General features: G+C 38.8%; 1 protein-coding gene across 4 annotated transcripts in view; it reads left to right on the forward strand.

Annotated features, from left to right (window-relative positions):
* LAMA4 (laminin, alpha 4) overlaps positions 1-19,487 on the forward strand; it is a 158,306-nt gene that overhangs the window by 17,660 nt on the left and 121,159 nt on the right. The window lies entirely within an intron of this gene.

The raw sequence follows: 19,487 nt of genomic DNA on the forward strand, positions 1-19,487 counted from the left end.
TCCTTCCTCGATACAGAATTTCACTCTCTCCTTCCTTGATACAGAATTTCACCCCATTTGTGGTCCAGAAACTGTTTCCAATGATCTCCAAAGGGCAAAAGTACTTCCATGATGAACATTATGTCTATAAAAATCAAGAAAATAAGCATCAAACACTTCAGTTTTTCATGCGAATTACAAAAGCATCAACCTAAGCATTTCATTGTGTCATGAAGGCAAAATACAGCCTGTTTTAATTTGCCTTATAACATATCTGCAGTATACCCAGGGAGAACTGATGTTCTAAAGAATTAGGAAAGCTTCTTTTATGTCCTTCTACCTGTAGCTTGAAGACCTCAGCTTTTAAAAAGCTGTTGATATTGAACAACTGTTAAACTGGCAGTTATTCACAACTGTCAAATATTGGAATTTCCGGTAACTACTGACTCAGGTAAAAAACAGTGTTGATACTTATTAAGCTTTCATGATTTACAAAGTGTTTTCCTACATACTTCCACCTTTAATCTTCACAACCATCTTACAAACCAGGCAGGCCGGAGGTTATTCATCTAATTTATGGAAGCATGGAAATGTTAAATGAGAAGTCCAAAGTCTCCTAGCATGGAACCTTGTTGAAACAGCAGGAAGTTTCATAGAGTTCTAGACTGTTAGAATGTGAAGAGCCTAGAAATCATCATGCTGCTAATATCATTGAAGAGGAAGAAACCAGAGTCAGACGTTGAGTCACTTCCCCAAGTTCCCACACAGGGTTTCTAGAACTGGAACCACAACCAAGTTTACTGGCTCTGGGGTCAGTTGTCTTTCTCTACTGCATCACAGAGCAGGGATGCCATCACGGGGGTGTTGAGACATTAAGTGAACTGGATCAGGCAAGAATATATCCATGTTTACCTTCATCTTATAACTTATGTAGCCATCTGTGTCATAGAACTAAGTAATTTATTTAATTACTAAAACGTTGAAAGTTCTCTTTGCCTTTGGTCATTATATTTATGTCAATTTTGAATTTAATTTATAACCAAATCATGCATCCCGTTTCTTTCATTTCAAGCACTTTTTGCCTTGGCCCCATATGGCTATCAACCCCTTAAACCATGCTCTCAGCACCTATACTTAGAAAGTAAGCATTCGAGTCCATTAAGATTTCAGAATTTCCAGCTAGAGTTTTCTGGTGGTCACATAAAAATAAACAAAACATCCTTGATCTTAAAAGGAAGAAAGAAAGATCTATTTCAAAAATGAACAATAACACTTTTGTTTGAAAAGTTGAAGAATTATTTTTAAAATCCCTAGACCATATCATGTCTGGTATTCCTCCTGTACACAGTGATCGGTCAGATTTCCACATGACTTTAAGAAACTTCCCTAACATGTACCAAAACAATTGAAATGTGAGAAATTAATGAAGAAAAGGAAATGTTGATAGCACCGAAGTGGTCCACTCTGGCACTTGTACCCCTCCACGACCTTCTCAACCTGCTTTATAACAATTCTGAGTTTCAGCAGCTCCATTTTTATATGTAGAATTTTTCTACTGTTAATGTCACAGGCCAAATCACCTTAGTTTTCTAACAGCAAAAAAATATATAATACCTGTTTCTTAAGAAAATCTGCCAATTCCCAACAGAACTATAGAACTTTATGGTATAATCCAGGGACTTTGCTGTGAACAGCATCTGCTGAGATGTGCCCTGAACCTAATAGAGGACAAGGGAAAAGGGATATTTCAGGAGTTTGGAGCAGCCCCATGTGGTCTGCAAAATAGGAAGGTTTTGGGGAGGCAGGAGAGTTCTAACCCTGCCCATTCCATGGCCCATTTTCAAAATGACGGACACTGTCATGCCTCATTCTCACCCTAGTCCTTGATGTCAGGAGGATCCTCAATATGGTGAGAATAACACTGTATTTAAGATGAAGCTGATGTCTGTGTAAGGTCAGAGTAATCGTCTTTATGAGTATTATCCAAAGATATTTGGATATCCAAATATCTTTGTAAAGTGCTCAAAACCTCTAGGTTTTTATTAAAGGGCTGGGCTCTTCCCAGTCTCAAACAGTATTTGTGGTTACTTTGGAAGATGAAGCACATTTTTGCCATGCCCTGTGTTTTTGGACATGCAGTATATCAAAGTATTCAGCGGAAATAAGCATTCTGTTTTTTTTTTTTATTAGCACTTTTTTTTTTTTTTTTTTGTCTTCTCTTCCATTCAGGTATGTTGAAAGCTACGTGTTGGATCTGTTTTTTAGTTATGACATTAGATCTTCATCTGAGATTATCTAAACTAGTTTGGTTTTCTTTTGATTATAATCTCTTGTTTTTTTAATCTGCTAACACAAGCTCATGTTTATCTAGAAATGCACTTTCTCCTCAAAGTCATGAATCAACATGAATTTCCTTTGAGTTAGTTCAAATCAGCTAGAAATTAACAAATTTCAAAAAAGAAAAAATATACTAAAATGTCAAAACTTTATGAGAATACTTTCTTTGCTGTATCTCAGCTACTCAGTGACTAGGTTTATGACAGTAGAGTACTGAAAACCAGGTGCACCAGGTTCTTGTTTTCATTCTTGATAGGTTCTAAGTTCGTTAAAGCAGTCTTGCAGTTACTCAGAGAGCCACAAAACCAAGTGTTCCTCTTGTTATCTTGCTTAGCTCACTTTGGGTAAAATGCATCAAACAGCAGAATGAAAAATAAAACAAAATATATTTGTTTTTATAGTTGAATGACATTCTCCCTATGTATAAGTTATAACTTGAAAATTATTACTGCTTCCAAGATTCCTAACTTTCAAGCCACATAGGAGTGACTCATGGGATCCTGGTGGCCACAAAGAATTAACGAGGCTTCCAGATGTGCCTAACACTTATTTCAGGAACTAGGGCAAGCCTCCAACATTATCTACAATCTGTGGAGAGAGAGTGATGTGTCCATGTGAGTATACTGTAAGCCAGAAGGTTGCTGAAGATGTCACAGAATTTAATTGCTGATATTAAACTAATCATTCCAAAGAAATTCCCAGCAAGTAGAAAAAAGTAAATTCATTGGTGTTTTTATTGAGAGAGATTACCAGGAGTGAAAGATGCCTGCTTGAAGCCATGAAACAACAGACAGAATATAAGTTTAACCTCTCTACCTTATGAGGAGTAAACTAAAAACCCCTGTACTTTCAGCCTCAGTTTTCCTCGTTTCAGAAAGTCCTCCACACCCCACATCTACCAAAGAACCATTTTTGATGACCGCTCTTCCCCATGTTAAAAGTAATCTCTTGCTCCTCTTAGCTCACTCAGCATTTCTTTGTACCTCTCATGATACTACAATTCTTAGCACTTTCTTCCAAATATTCTAGTAAGTTACAGATACTACTTAAATTTCCCCCATTGAACACCTAAAGGCCAGGAGGGTCCATGATTTATCTTCTGATTCCAAATTGCCTGTGTAAGTTCCTTTTAAAATCGGTGCTCAAAAAAATTGTTTATGCATTCCACAGTTATTTGTTGAAAACTCATTTTGTGCCAGCCCCTGGGCTGGGCCCTGGATAGCCAGTGGTACCTGAAGCAGAGGTCAAATGAATAAAGGACCATACCAAATACTGAAAGCCAAAACAGTGCCTACTTTTCTGCTCATGGTATGTGTATGCTCTGATACAATTCTGTTGTGTAATTCTGAAGAACAAGTCGAGATAGCATTCAGCGTGACATCAATAGTCAACCACGGTGTCCCTGGCTGCTCATTCCAGGAGCTCCGTGCTGCGAGCAAGAATGCCTTTTAAGCTAAAAGCTTTGTCTTTCCCACTGTATATGGAAAAATTGACTATGCACTTTCATGGAGAAGGTCTAGCTAAGAAATGTTTATATTGGAACAAGCCCCATCTCTAAATCTGGGCTTGTTGCTGAATGGTATTTTGTTTCCTTGGATCAGGGAAGGGGTCTGGAAACATCTGTAATGAAAGTATTGTTTTAACATCAGCACAATTTTTTTCCTCAAATGACAGATAACACAATTGCCTTAAATCAAACACTCTCAGCCTTCCCCATTCATTTCCTTTCGTAAATGTGTATTATTTTGTTGTCATTAAAATGGCAGTGTGAAGACTAGATTTGTTGCACCCCAGACATTGCCATTCCCTTTGCAGTCATTTTGTTTTCACTTTAGTTTATTTTCTTTACCTTCACTTTTAGAAACGTGCTGTAACAGAATAACTATCTCGATCACAACAGTTATATGGGGGCAAAATTTCAAAGCTACAAAATGATGGTATATTGTAAAGCAATTCTGAAACTATCGTCCAAAATTTTTACTCAAAAGAAATGTACACATTATGCCATTTATAAATGAAAAGTTAAACAAAATACATATTTACATTAAATAGTATTTCACAAAAATCTAAAAATGAAATCTTAGGGGAGAGAAATTAGGGGAAGAAATCATACAAAATACCCTTAAATAACATGAAAAGGATGGAAATTCTGTAGCAATTTTAAATACCATTCATGCTTTAAAAAAAATAGAAGTAGCTTATGAATGGTTCACGATATTGTAGTTAAAATTGTATTCATGTGTATTTACCACTTGTTGCAAAAGTCTGTTTTTAAATAAGCTCCCCAAATTAAGGAGCTGAGTGTTCAGGATAGTAATTCATCTGCCTTGCTTTCTGTAAGCAGTTAGTGCTTGGTGTATTTGTTTATTAACGAACTATTTGAAAATGACCTTGTTACCAGTGTCCCTGAGCAGACTGCCACTCTGAAATACTTGGATTTTAGCCTAAAAATCCATTCTTCTGAGCCTTTTTAGGTGTTTGACACATAGTAGAGATGTAAAATATTTGCTAGATGGGTTCTACTGCTCACATTTTACGAAGAAGAGCACTTGGGGTAGAATCTCATTATCATTTGTCTCATAAAATTTGACTCATAAAACACATGACAGAGTGGGAGTTTAACACACAATCCTAAGTTCGGAACCAGCTACAAACCCTCTGTGGGATATAGCCTTCCTTAGTGTTGAAGGATGAAGGTGTTGGTTTCATGGCTCAGTCAAAATTGCAGTGATGGTATTTTATTAGTACAATTTATGGGCCGCAGTTTTCCTGTTAGGTGGGGCCAGACATATGTCAAGCTGCCACATATTCTGCCTGAGCAGACATCTGCCTCTGATTCATAAGGGAAACACCTGCACACAGGCTGGTGTATATTACACAAAGAGGCATCCTTTTCCACGGCCGATTGTCAGATCCCTCAAATGGAACAAAGGAGGTGTCAGGGATACAGCTGGATACCACTGGCTTCTATCAGGAGTTGACTTTGCTAACGAGGGATCTACATTATTTGCTTCATGGCCTATTTCTATCTACACTGTACAAAAACTGTTAACTAAAACATCAGTTATAAATTATTATATTTAAATTAAGAATAATTGTCATATGTCAAACCAAGTAATAAGAGAGGGCTGATGAGCAGTCTCTGAGGACTATCTGATAGTCTGGACTGTCCATCTGGACTCAGCCACACACACTCGTGGAGCAAACCTGAGTTTGCTTAAGAGAGGTCACTCCACCTTACCCCATCCACCACCTGCATTCTCCCCTCCAAGAAGTCTGGGGAGTGGTATTGAGACCTTTTGATGACAATGGCACTTTCCTGAGAAGAAAGGGAGACATACTAATGGGATATCTTCTATGAGACTCTTGATAAATCTGATAAACTTGAACAGAGTTGACTTTTATCTCAGATATCCCAGGGAAAGGCAGAGATGGACAGCATAAGTTTGTTTGCAGCCCCAGAAGAGGTGTGAGCTTCAGCAATAACACCACAATTTTCCAGCATCGTTTTCTTCATCATCATCCTCGTCAAGAAGTGTGGTTGAGTGAGTAGAGCACTAACGGTGCATCTCCTTGCTCTATGTCAACAGCTTTCAATAAGTTCCTTACTTCGCTAGGCCTCAGTTTTCCCAAATTTAAAATTAAGAGTTAGATGCAGTCCTTCCCAGCTCTGGCATTCTGTGTTTCTGTAATGCCAAGACACATTCAATAGATATTGATTAAGCATCTGCTCTATGAAGGCACTGAGGATTCAGCAACAAATCAGGTGAATCCAGTTTCTGTGCTCAGGAAGTTAAGTCTTCCAGGGAAGAAAGACAAGGAACCATTCACTTAAACATTGCTAAACTGTGTGCCCCAAAGAAGAAAAGAATTGCAGCTCACTCAGGAGAACCACTTAAAACAAATAACCCTGGTACAGACAAGTCCAAAAAGAAGAGAAGAAACTAACAGTTATTGAACACTTTCTATGCCTTTATATTGGACATTAAATGCATTAAATATTAGTTGATCCTCACAACCATTCTAGAAGGTAATAAGGTGGGCAGCCCCATTTTTTCAGAAAGGGAAAACAAAGCCTAGAGTTAAATAATCTGGGCAAGGTCACCCAGGTAGAGCTGGAACTGAAATACTGATGATCTCAGGCTTTCTGCTGCCTCAGGCTGTCTCCAAAGGACATAACTATAGGAAATTACATCCACCGCAAGGAATAGATTGCAGTGTATCATGTCATGCCCATGGCAGATCAATCAGTTAGGTCTAGAGGCTGGGCTATCTTAAATGTGAGCATATTTGCAGGAGAAATTCATTCATTCACTCAACAAGCATTTACTGCACAGCTGCCAGGTGCATGGTGAACAAATGGGGACTGAACACAGACACACATGGACATTTCTTAAAACAGCCAAAAGTAGATTTATCACATCCTAGCCATTCTGGCTGTAAATACTAAAGAAGTAATACCTAAGTGTGCATGTTCCTGGGGAAATAGAAGTAGTTATAGAGCTATTAGAAGCATCAGAAAAAAAAAAAAAGGACAAAGAATTTAAAAGAAATTTGTTCCCAACCTATGAACTGCTCTTGATTCTTTCATTTAACGTTTAATTCACTACAATTGTATTGAGAAATCTATCAAAATTGACTAGTTGACATGGATCCCACCTTTGTATACAAACCCTTATCTATTTTGATTCTCTGAAAATATGCTCCATCAATTGAATAGGGGAAAATGTCATTTTGCTCAAGTTGTTATAAATTATGATAGGGGAATTATGATATGTGGAGTGCAATCCATCTTTCTTTAGATAGTGCAATTTCAATCCCCAGATGGATAGAATTCCATTTGTTAGCTCTTTTCAGTCTTCTACTAGCTATTCCAGAAATATGTTTTGTAAGAAGCACTTATGTCCATGCCATTTCCTACCTGTGGCCCCCAAAGAGACCATGCGAAATTTTGTTGTCACCACTAAATGAATGTTTAGAATAATTACAGCTAAAAAGATCTTTCCATTTCAACAAAGAACAATTATCTTGCAAGAGATGACTTCAAAGAGTTGAACTCAACTTTTTGAAATGGAAAGTTGAGTTCAGGATGTTGGAGGAAATAATGGGTGTTGGTATGGTTTTGGCTGTTTCCAGAGACTTGTGCCTGAGGAAGGCTGAGGAGGATTAGGGTTATTTAAAGAGGAGGAGGGGAAAGCAAGGGAGATGGGCTGCTCTCCACCAACAAAGAAAGTGAGAAATGGGGCCATGAGGAAGACATGATTGAAAGAAGCTGAATATAAGTAATCCTAAACTCTTGGCCTATTTCTAGCTCAGCCTATGAGCCACAGGGATTTCTGGTGTCATATTTAATGATTTTCTAACAAAAGCTGACTGTGCTTTTGTTTTAGGGTTTAAAACCATCCTAATTGGTCAATTAGCATTTTTCAATGAGCCTTTGAAATTTGATAAAGGCAACTTGATTATTTGAAAGAGTCCTTGACCTTGGACTGTCTGAGAAAGAAAGTGAATCAGATGTCACTTTGCACGTCTGCTGGACCACTGAATAGTCCCTGGATCAAGAGCCCACTGGTCTTTCCTACCACTGCTTGAGCACCCTGAGAACAAGGGTATGCTGGTGACTCTTCACCTGTCCCCCCAGATCCAGGATCTGCCCCTGCCTCAAAAGACTGATGCCCAAAGGCTACAGCACACAAGCTCCCTTGCATTTTGGGGAAAGTAATAGGAGAAGGGAAAGTTGAGGCCATTCTGCTCCACTTCCTCTCTGCCTCAGCACTGCTGTTCAGGCAGAAGCCATGACCCCCAAGGCGGCAGCTCCTGCCGGCAAGCTCCCCTCCTCCACAGTTCCAGCTTTCCCTGACTTTGTGCAACAGGCTATCTTTATCCCCTTAGGCCCTAGAGGGAGCAGATCTTTACCAATTTTACTGTTTCTAGCTTTTATGGCCTCTCCATTCCTTGCTCCCTTAACCTGCCCACAACTCAGTAAACTCTTAATTCTCTTCTTTCCCTTCATGTAAACTCTCTAAGGTGAATTTTGATTATTCCTGCTGGGCCTGACTACATCAGTGAAAGCGCCCTCCTGTAATTCATGGCTTTTTCCATTTCCTTTTGTCTAGAGGAAGCCTTCCCAAAAGCATCTACTACCGTCTGCTTTAATTGACAAATTATTTTACCTTCACATAAAGGAAGAGATTATACAAAAAAATTTTAGCAAACTATAAGAACATAATCTAAATTCCGTAGTTCAGCTTCATTTGAATTATTGCACATTCTCCTCCTGGTTCCCCCATTTCAACTCCAGGCCAGCTGGACAGGGCAACCTTTGGCCTGAGCTTACAGGTTACTCTTGTCATGTTCTACCAATCTAAGGCCACAGATGATTAGGGCTCCCATTATTAGCTCTCTTGATTCCTAAGGAAGCAAGACCCTCTGAGTTTGGGTCATAGATCCTTTCTTAGGACAGAAAACTGGCCTGTAAACCTTCTTACTTAAATTTTAATATTATAATTTCTCAGTCAACTAGAAAATGGGAGTATTGTGCACTATTTTGAGGATCTTTTACCTCTGCCTTAACTTAGTAATGCCCAACTAGAATAAATAAGCACCCTAAAAGTCTTTTGAGTTGCACAGGTAGCCTGGGACATGTAGCTTTACTGCTAGAATAAAATAATTAGTGGAAATCAAATTGAGTAGCCACTCAAATATTATAGAAGAACCTAAAGGACCTAAAGGCTGATGTATGCTTTAACTAAGACAGATATGCGTGAAATGCGCCACATGGGATGAGGCAGCTGCTAGCTGTAAGATGAAAAACAAAGGAAGGACAAATTAAGTAAGGAATGTTATTTTGCTTATTTTTTAACTGTGTTAATAATAATGATACATAAAGTGAATAACCAGGAAGTTGGGGAAATTATACACAAGCGTCTGAATCTATTGTCAAGACCACATTAGTCACTTCCTAGAGATGATGTTTTAGAGATCTCACCACATATAGACATGGAAATCCTATATCCAGACAACCTAAGTAGGATCTTTTGTTTTCCTTTCTTTTCTTTTTTTTTTTCCTCATTTGTTCCTTTTCCTCTTTCCTTCATTCTTTCATGAGAATGTGTATGCCCTCCATGGATTTTAAGAAATAACATAGTCAGGCGGGGTACGGTGGCTCACCCCTGTAATCCCAGCACTTTGGGAGGCCGAGGTGGGTGAATCACGAGGTCAGGAGTTCAAGACCAGCCTGGACAAGATGGTGAAACCCTGTCTCTACTAAAAATACAAAAATTAGCGTGGCGTGGTGGCAGGTGCCTGTAATCCCAGCTACTCGGGAGGCTGAGGCAGACAATTGCTTGAACCCAGGAGACTGAGGTTGCAGTGAGCGGAGATCACGCCACTGCACTCCAGCCTGGGTGACAGAGCAAGACTCCATCTCAATATAAATAAATAAAAATAAATAAATAAAATAGTCAAAGCCCTGAGACTCCTTCTCAGTCTCATCCCCACTCCTTTACCCTTAACTGACCTGATTTCTCAGATTCCTATTTCTTTCTCATACTTTTCTTTATATATGTGTGTCCCTATACAATGTATCACATGGTATTATTTTGCATTAAAATACAATATAAACATCATGCTATTTCTCCTCTGCAACTGGCTTTTTCCTCAATATTGTATTTAAAAGATTCATTCGTAGTTAGTCTTCACTTGTGAAATCTGCCAAATTGCCCTCCAAAGTGTTGACACAATTTGCCCTCACTTGCCTCATTCTTTACCAATTCAAACCCATTTTTCCGCTAACATATTTTCGGCATTGACTTGCTATTTGTGACTGACTACGATAGGTGATGAGGACACAAAAATGAGTAAGACACTATCCCTGTTCTCAAGGAGCTCACAGTGATTTCAGGGAGGCAAGAGCATAAATGTCATATTCTGTACGCTCTGATGAGGTCTGTGCAAGGTGCCACGTGAGTGACTGAGTCTGAAAGTCTAGGGAAGGAGTTCCCAGGTGAGGCGAAGTAGCAAAAGACATCCCAGGCCTCTGTAGCATATGTAATAGTATATGCAAAGGCAAGGCGGGCAAGAGCATGGTATTTATGAGGGTAATGGGGTATGTGGTTTCGTTAGAGCAAAGGGAGCCAAGGTTGACCCTAAAGAAATAGTTTAAGGTTGGATTCTTGTATGTCATGCTAAGGAATTTTACGTATTCATGTAGATAATGAATGAAGAGCCACTGAGAGGTTCGAAGTAGAAAAGTAGTATGATAAAGATTTTTAATTAATTCAGGTAATGAAGAATGAACTGGAAGGAAGAACTTCTGGTGATGGAGAGAGTAGAGTGGAGGGAATTACAATCATCCAAGAGAGAGAAGCACCAAGATCCTGAACTAAATGGTGGTATTGGGAACAAGGAGGAAGAATCTCCCTGGTAGTATTTCAGAGGCAGAATATAAAATCTACAAGGCAGCAGCCTACAAAGGGAGGCAGGAGGTAGGAACAGCCTAACCCAGGAGGACGCAAGGGCATGCATTATGTGTAGAGAATTTAAAAACAACAATAAAACTTACTAAAACTCAGTCTGCTTTTTATTATCACCATGTGCCAGCAATTCTAAACAATGTCAATGACAAAATTATCCTCCCTGAGAACTCTTTTGTTGTCTAAGATCTAAGCAGTTGCCGTGGTTACTGTTGAGTTTTGATAATATAACAAATATGTAAGCTTCAAATTAACACATTCCAATTTCTTAACCTTTAGTAAACATTGCATTCTATCCAGAAATTAATTTGGAGGACTCCTAGTCCTACAGTCCACTCCAACACAGGTAGGGGTATCAGTTTAGAGAGTAAGTTTATAACAGTTCAGAACCGTGTAAGGTCACTCTCACTTGAGACTCTAATCTCTGTGGTACTTCATATATCTACATTTAAGCCTCAGATTTGAAATCAACAATAATAGCACAGTGACTCTGAAAGGTAAGAGAACTTGAGTGCTTACATTGTGTCACTCTATGTGCAAACCATCCTCTGATCCTTGAGGAAGCATTTCTGGAAGTATTTCCAAAACTTACATTAATGCAAAATACATTAATGTAATTTAAAAGTGTTAATCCATTACCTTTTCTTTTTATGTTCTATAGTCTTTATCATTAACTGAGACATAATGTAAGGAGAAAAAGAGATTTGGGAGAGGCTATGATAAAGTCAGTGTGGGACACACTCAACTTCAGGTGCCTATAAAACTGGAGATGGACTTATCTAACAAGCACTTAGAAACATGGGAGTGGCATGAAAGAGTAAGATCAGGGATGTGTAGAAAGATTTAGGAATTACCAACATATAGCTGGAGTATAAAATTGTGGGAGGGATTAACATCGTCCACAAATTTCACCCATCCTTAAAAGTGTATAGATAGAAAAGAGGGCTAAGAAGGTTACCCTGGAGAACATTAGCAATGTGGAAGCAGCAGCAGATGAACTGCCTGCCTCTGCCCCTTCCCCTGCCCCCTGCCAAAAAAAATTAAATTAAAAAAACTGAGAAAGAAAGGTAGGCAGAAGAAAAGCCAGAAGAAAGAGTTGTCCTAGAAACCAGGAGAAGAGAGAACTTCAAGGAGGGAAGAAATCTCAACAGTTTGCTTTTTTTTTTTTTTTTTTTGGAGACAGTCTTGCTCTGTTGCCCAGGCTGGAGTGCAATGGCATAATCTTGGCTTACTGCAACCTCCACCTCCCATGTTCAAGTGATTCCCCAGCCTCAGCCTCCCAGGTAGCTGGGATTACAGGTGCACACCACCACACCTGGTTAACTTTTATATTTTTAATAGAGATGGGGTCTCACCATGTTGGCCAGGCTAGTCTCGAACTCCTGATCTCAAGTGATCTACCTGCCTCGGCCTCTCAAAGAGATGGGATTACAGGCATAAACCACCACACCTGGCCATCAACAATGTTAAGTACTGGAATGAGGACAAGTAAAATTGGAAAAGCAAAGCCACAAAGACATCACTGGCCATCTTTGTGAGGGCAGTTTCAGTGTGCAGTGGAAGCAGAGCCAGACAATGGATGGAGGCATGGATCAGTATAGCATGAAGGAAGCAGAGCCAGTGCGATTAAGCTCTCACTAAAGATCTGCTGGACAAGAAGGAGGAAATAAAGGGGAGGCAGAGTTGAGGGAGGATATTCTTGGATCTGAGCCCAGGTAAAGATGTCAAGACTCATCCAACACAGGATGCAGCACCTAAGTGTTCTCTTTGCCTCCCCTCATCCCTGTGAATGTGAAGGTGCATGGTACTTGAGAGGAAGGCCAGATGATGGGGCAGGGTGTGATGGCCAGAGATGCGTGGATCCCAGAGCACAGATAGAGGGCTCCTCTTTCCTACAATGGAAAGAGTACTGCTTCTGAGATGGGCAGAAGACACAAGGATGAGTCAAGACAAAGGGGAATTTAGAAAAAAGAGACAGTATGAGATTTCCCACCCAATGGCCTCTGTGTTTTCATTGAAAGAGGCAGGATTAGCTGCTGAGAGTAAGTGGGTGCAACAGAAGTTTGGGATACATTTTTTTCCTATTAATTCACAATAGCATTTCTTCAGTAATGCATAAACCTGTGAGGAAGAGCATAAGGAAGGAAAGACATGTCCTGCCAGTCATTTTCACCTTGTGCCTTGCATCTTAAGAAATCCAGGGTGAGGATAGCACTGAAATCCCCACAGGGCCTCAAGACAGAAGCAGGTTTGTCTACCAGCAATGAACACTGATGAAACACCCCAACTGCCTTCCCTGAGTACACTGAAGAGAAGCTGTTGTCATTTATAGGCAGTTCATCCTCCAAACTTCTTATATAACAAAAAGTAATTTAGGCAGACATTTGCAAGACTATAGGCCATTAAACGGTAATGATCAAACTGGATCATCCATAAAAAGCACTTAGCTCAGTGTTTCGTGTCCGTCAGTAAATTATTAGCTGTGATTTATGAAAACCAGATGAAGATGACAGAGATATCTGTCACCTCACAACATTGATTCCTTCTAAGTGGCTAAGGAGTCAAATCAAAATCCCCTAAATGCCTATAATTCTGAAGTCATTTCTGTCTACTCATTCTTATTGCTAACCCTTGTGCTCCGCATCTCTTCCTTTCTTGGAAATGTGTCCAAGGCATTTGCCCCAGTAAATTAAATAAAACTGAGTCAGTTTTCAGATGTAAAAAAAAAAAATCTGGCAGCGTCAGAGGCTATGTTGTGTAACCATAGCTTGGAAGGCGAGGAGTGAAAAGAACAAGCCAGTTACAGGAGGCGCTGTGAGATGAACCCGGAGCAGAAAGCCAGATGTTAGCAGGAGATTTATTTCTAGAAAAACCAAAGGAAAAAAGACACCACTGAAGCCTCGTTATGTTATATAAGCAACAATCTCTACTATAAACAAGCGACTTGACGATTACTTTAAATGATTTTCAAGAAGCAAATTAAAGAAATGTTTATTAGCATTAATAAATAGAATCATCCTCAAATCCAACATTTCTGAAAGAAAACCTGTATGGCTGTAGGGGGTATGGATTTTCTTGGTTGATTCTAGCTAGCGTAGCAAGTACTTCAACACACGCCAAGGCTGTTGGTATCTACAAACAGTTGATGAACAGGGTTCAGGGACAGTTATTTGAGAGCTGTGAGTGGAGCGCTGGTTTCCACCCATGAAGCCCGTAAAGAGTGCTGCGGAGTAGCCACAGAAATGTGATGTAAACATGTGATAACCCTGTCTCCACTTCTTACAAAATTAAAGGATTTGGCTTAAGAGTGGTTAGGATGGCTCTGTGCTCCTTGGAATTCCTCAGGCCCTGAGTCAGTGTCTCTATTTTATTGATGATTAAGTTGAAAGCTGGAGTGTTTTGCAAGCTGGGCAAGGCACGGCAGACACGGGGCCTAAGCAGTAAGCACAAAGGTAACTCTCTAGGCCAAGTAGGGGAAACCAACACCATAGTCTGTGTTTAGTTTTTGACCTAGCTTTGTTATGCCATCCTAAGAAAAAAAGCCTTTGAACTGCATAAATCTCTAAAGAATGTTGAAACCACTTTCCTAATTGAGTTATGGTGAAATCGCTGTCAAAATCTAAAAATTAACTTTGCCTATTAAAATGTGGGGAATTTCAATTACGCAAACAAGAGCTCAGAGATACCCAAGGGAGGATGTGTGAGTAATTGTCTTCAGATTCAAGCAAAATCAATCAAGAAGCCAACTTCTTGGTAACTGCAACACATAATCCATTGAACTCATTTTGGCACTTTATAGGTTTGTATACTAAAAATCAGGACATGTTAAGCCCTATCTGAAAAACATATGGAGCCAAAAGTTAGCAAAAGCTTAAATTCAGAACTGCTTGCCATTTCAGATATTTCGTATTTTATTTTTACTGACACAGAAAAAAATGACTTGTGAAATACCTACTCATTTAATAAATTCTTATGTTCTCAGAAGTCATTCCTCCTTAGCAAAGGGTGGGATATTTTGGAAATTTTTGAATAGATTAAATCATGTTGTTCCCCACAAGAAGATCCTTGAATACTATCTGATTCTTAAGTCTGCCCAAGTTTTAGGCAGATGGAAGTCAGCATTGTGCAGAAACCGCAGACTCTTCAGTGAGGGCACACAGCTTTAGCTCCTAACTGAGCATAATATTCTATCTTAAGCTGACTTTTATTAATTAGTAAAACAAAACATGGAACTCACTATAACTAAACCAGAACTAAAAATCATTGTTTCCTGGAAACAAGAGAAAAGTCGATTCATTAAATACATACAAAAACCCAAGCAGAAAGATAATGTAATGTGGGCCGTTAAGTTTGAAGAAGACTAATTTGGATGGTAGCAATGATTCTGGACACCAGTAAATGAATTTAGAGGGATTTTGGTTTTGTTTTTCTTTTTATGCTTTCCATTTTGAGCCTCAGTGAACTGAAGCAAAAGTTGTTGAATCAAATTCTAAGTCTAATTCAGAAAGGAAGATGAGTTGAATCAATATATGTAATATGTTCGTAGATCTTTGGTTGGAAACACAATGCGAATAACTATTCCAATCAGCTCCTATGAGAATAGACACTGGGGCTGTAGAGTGTGTTCTTTCTGATGGAATTTTGTTATAATTAATTCATTGTCATTTGCTGGAGCTGGAGACTTGCGTCTGATCCTCTTTGGGACTCAGAAACCTCAGAATTTATCTCATACTCTCAAATGACAACTTCAAGCTCTTCCTAAATCCCCTCAATTTTTGCCATTGTTGGTTTGTTTAAAAGGGTAGTTAGGGACCTTAGATCCCTAGAAGATCTATTCGAGTATGTAAGTGGTTTAGTAAATCAGGCTTCTCAACAGAAATTCTGAAGTTCTCAGAGATTCTGTTTTTATGCAAAAGTAGTGGCTCGTGGGCAATTAATTAGCTCCTCTGTGATAGTGTTTGGGAAACAGTGAGATTTTTGTGAAAACGTTTTAACTAAAATTTTATTACTTAGATTGGTACCCACTTTATTTAATAACTGCAAATGACTTAAAAGTTTGCCATAGCCAAAGTATGCATACCGGACTATCCTTCAAAAGGAAGTGATTTAACTATTTTTAGAAAGTTTTAAAAATGTTATATCCAATGACAGTATTATTGTTATGACTCTAATACTCTCAAGGGGCTCTTCCAATGAAGACAAAAATAATCAGACACTCATATAAAGATCATTCGCTTTGTCCACTTTGTTAAACAGTCTTAATTCATGATAACTATATCTTATGAAATAAATAATACTATGATCATATGATAAACCTCTGGAAATAATTCCTTCTGTAATGATAAGAACGTGTCCTGTCATCCCAGTTCCTTTAAATGTAGTTGGCACTTGTAGATACACCATACCCATTTCCTCATAAAGTTACATCTAGTTCTCATTTCTATAAATGTAAAATTAGGCAAGTACACATACAATGATTTTACTCCAAGCCAGACCTCATACTAATTATAACAAAGTAAGCAAATGGGAATCTTCACTCATTTTCAAAGGCAGAAGTAAATGGTATTGATTAATTCAGTCTTAATGGTAGAGCAGAAGGCAAGCTGTGATAATAAGACTCTCTTAATGAAGAGCTGTAAAAGATCTACAAGTGACTTAGTGCAAGGTAATCGGTCAAAGAGACAATTTGGCTAAAATAAATATTTTTAAAAGTAAATATCCCACTCAATGGTTTTCATATATTAATAACTACATATTTTTAAGTAATTGTATCTATTAGCAGATTTTTTTCTGGGGTTTAAAGGAGGCATTTTACATTTTTTATCCATTTCAGCCTGCTTTGAAATGTTAATAACAGCAAAAATTTGGAAATAACCTAAATGTCCAACAAGAAAGGTTTGGTTCAACGTATTAATGGCACACAAGATGGTTAAAAGCCAAAACTTGAGGGAAAAACAAAGGATCTAAATCCTGGGTCCACCATTTCTTATCTGTATTAGCTGGCTTCAGTAATACATCCCTGTAAGTCACAAAGTCCTCACCAGTAAAACAAAGACAAGGGAACTGACCTCGTAGGGCTACTGTGGGGTCAAGTGAGAGAATTGTGCAACATAATTGGCACCGTGACTTCAACATGGTAGATATTCATGTTCAATTAAATAAATAAACTTTATATATTATTTATTTATGAGGGGCAGCAAGTTATAGCAAAGAAAGAACAAGATTTGGATCAGTCTGAACCTCTTGGAATTGTATGACATTGATGGTCACTATATTATAATTACCGTTATCATTATCCTTGTTATTACTATCAATTTTTTAATAGGCCATGGCACCCCAAAAGGTACAGATCCTCTGAGTGCTGAGATTGTGTTTTTACAGTTGTCTGGTATAGGACAGACTTCTCGTGTGGAAAAGAGGATTCAGTGTGGTATAAAAAATGGATTGGAAGGCTTCATGTCTTACTCTCTCATACATAGACATACACAAACGCCATCTTTGTTTAGTAAACTGTGGAGAATCTTCCAAAAGAAAATAGACACTGATTTGTGGAGAGCCCATTCAGCTCTCACAGGCCTCTAAATAGCACAGGTGTTAGAATTACTAAGGATAACGATTACATTAACCAGGAGCAAAACTAAAAATGCATCGTTCTGCTTTCATACTTGAAAATATTTGCCTTTTGATATTATAAAGAGGCCAATTTTGCCCAGTCCTTTGAAATTTCAAAGAAAGATTCAGTAAAAACAAATAAATAACAGGACTCCCTGGAGCCATGATGAAATATTTCCACCTAAAGGAAACAATCTTAAAGAGCTCACCCTTCAGTACACTCAAACTTCTCTTGAACCACTTAACAACTCCATTCCAGGGAGTCCTCCAAAGTTCCACAACACCAGACCCAAGCTACCCAGGACATGTGCTCTAGCAGGGCATGCCCAGGGCTTCCAGATAGATGATTGAAAAATATAATTCTTCCAGGTGGACAAGGCCCAGCAGGAACGTAGTGTGCCAGGTTTCCCTGCCAGCCCTCCTCGCCCTCTCGGCGGGGGGTCAGATGACTCAACACAGCCCTGTTCCTGCCTCCCTTTGCTTCCCATCTCCCACATTATAAGAGATCAGAGCCAAGTTATCCTTCACCCAAGGTCATAATCTCAGATTGGGGAGTGGTAAGTGGATAATGACAGGCTCTCACAGTGAACTCTCCTCCTAAACTTGGCACATCATAAAGATTTCATCTTGCATGCGGTCCAATCTAGGCACTGGCTGCTGGACTGTTGACAAAGAGTTGAGATGAAATCCAGCCTTAGCAGAGAGCAGTGGATGGATTATCAGTATATTCTGTGAGCTCCCAATAGTATATATGTCTCCAGTTTGCTGTCCTTGTCCAAACCACCCAAATCACCAAGTGTTTATTGAGCAATTAATGTACGCAAGGCATTGTGAGAGATGCTTCCAAAACTGGTCAAATATCAGAGTGTTTGGGGAGCTTTTTAAAAATGCAGATCCTTCACAATTTTTCTGTAAATCTAAAATTATTGATCCTTTGGTTTCACTGAATCAGAAGCTCCCCAGAAGACTGTAATATGGTCATTTAGAGAGCTCAGAAACTACCATTTAAGAGGCTACTAAGATAACGAATATTAAGACCCTCACTACTCTTATCCGCTACTATTATAAAGAAAACCCTGCAGTAATGCAAAACTGCAACACTTTCATGGGTCATCAGATCAATTTTATGGTCATGACCAGGACATGCTTTTAAATACAATAGGGAAGTTTAAGGTACATTATTATTTTGTGAATCTTTTATCTGAAATACATATATATGGATATCTATATCTGTCTTCATATCTACACCAATACAGTTATAGATACCAATCCGTGTACTGCATCACAATGAAAACATGTATGTTTTACTTTGGGACAAAGGCTAAAAATGTGAAATTAAATGGTCTAAATCAAATGCTTCCTACTGCAATCTTAGTGCCTTTCCCTCTCTTGTTTTCTAGTGGAAACTAAGAAGCTTACCATCAACCACAAACTCCCCATTATAAAATTATAAATTGATCTTCTCTTAGCCTTATTTCTCTAACTCGGAAACGTAGCATTTCCTTGCCTTTTTTTCATAGACAAATGTTGTTATTCTTTATTAAACTTCCTCCAAATGGGGTTTATTAAATTTTAGTTTTAAAGTGTGAACTGATGATTTTTTTTTTTAATACTATGAATGGTGTTTAGTGACTCTTTCTTTACAGAGTAAAAAGCAAGAGGAAACAGGTTTGCATAGCAATCAGAGGGACTTCAGCCAGATATAATGAAAATTTCCTGGTCGCTAGGGAAGTGCAAACTACAATGGGTCAATGGGGGTGTGTGATGTGAAATCTCAGACTCTGTAAGTCTGTGGAAACAAAGCAGATTCTTATCTGTCTGGAATTCTTTAGACGTAAACTTGTCTGATGGGCGGGGAGCGGATTTCCAGGCCCATGATGCCATTTCTGCCCTTCATCACTGAGACATTCCAAAGAAATATCAAATGCATATACACAGCCCAGTCGCATAAACCAACAATGTGTCTCAAATGGCACACAAGTGACATCCGGGGAGGGCAGCTATGATTGTGCAGGTCAATTGGTGCATGACAGGATAGTTTAACATCCTCAAAAGCCACTTAGCACCTCTCAGTCTCATGAGCTC

This window comes from Mandrillus leucophaeus, unplaced genomic scaffold, assembly GCF_000951045.1.
Source record: "Mandrillus leucophaeus isolate KB7577 unplaced genomic scaffold, Mleu.le_1.0 Scaffold96, whole genome shotgun sequence".
Classification (NCBI taxonomy): Eukaryota; Metazoa; Chordata; class Mammalia; order Primates; family Cercopithecidae; genus Mandrillus; species Mandrillus leucophaeus.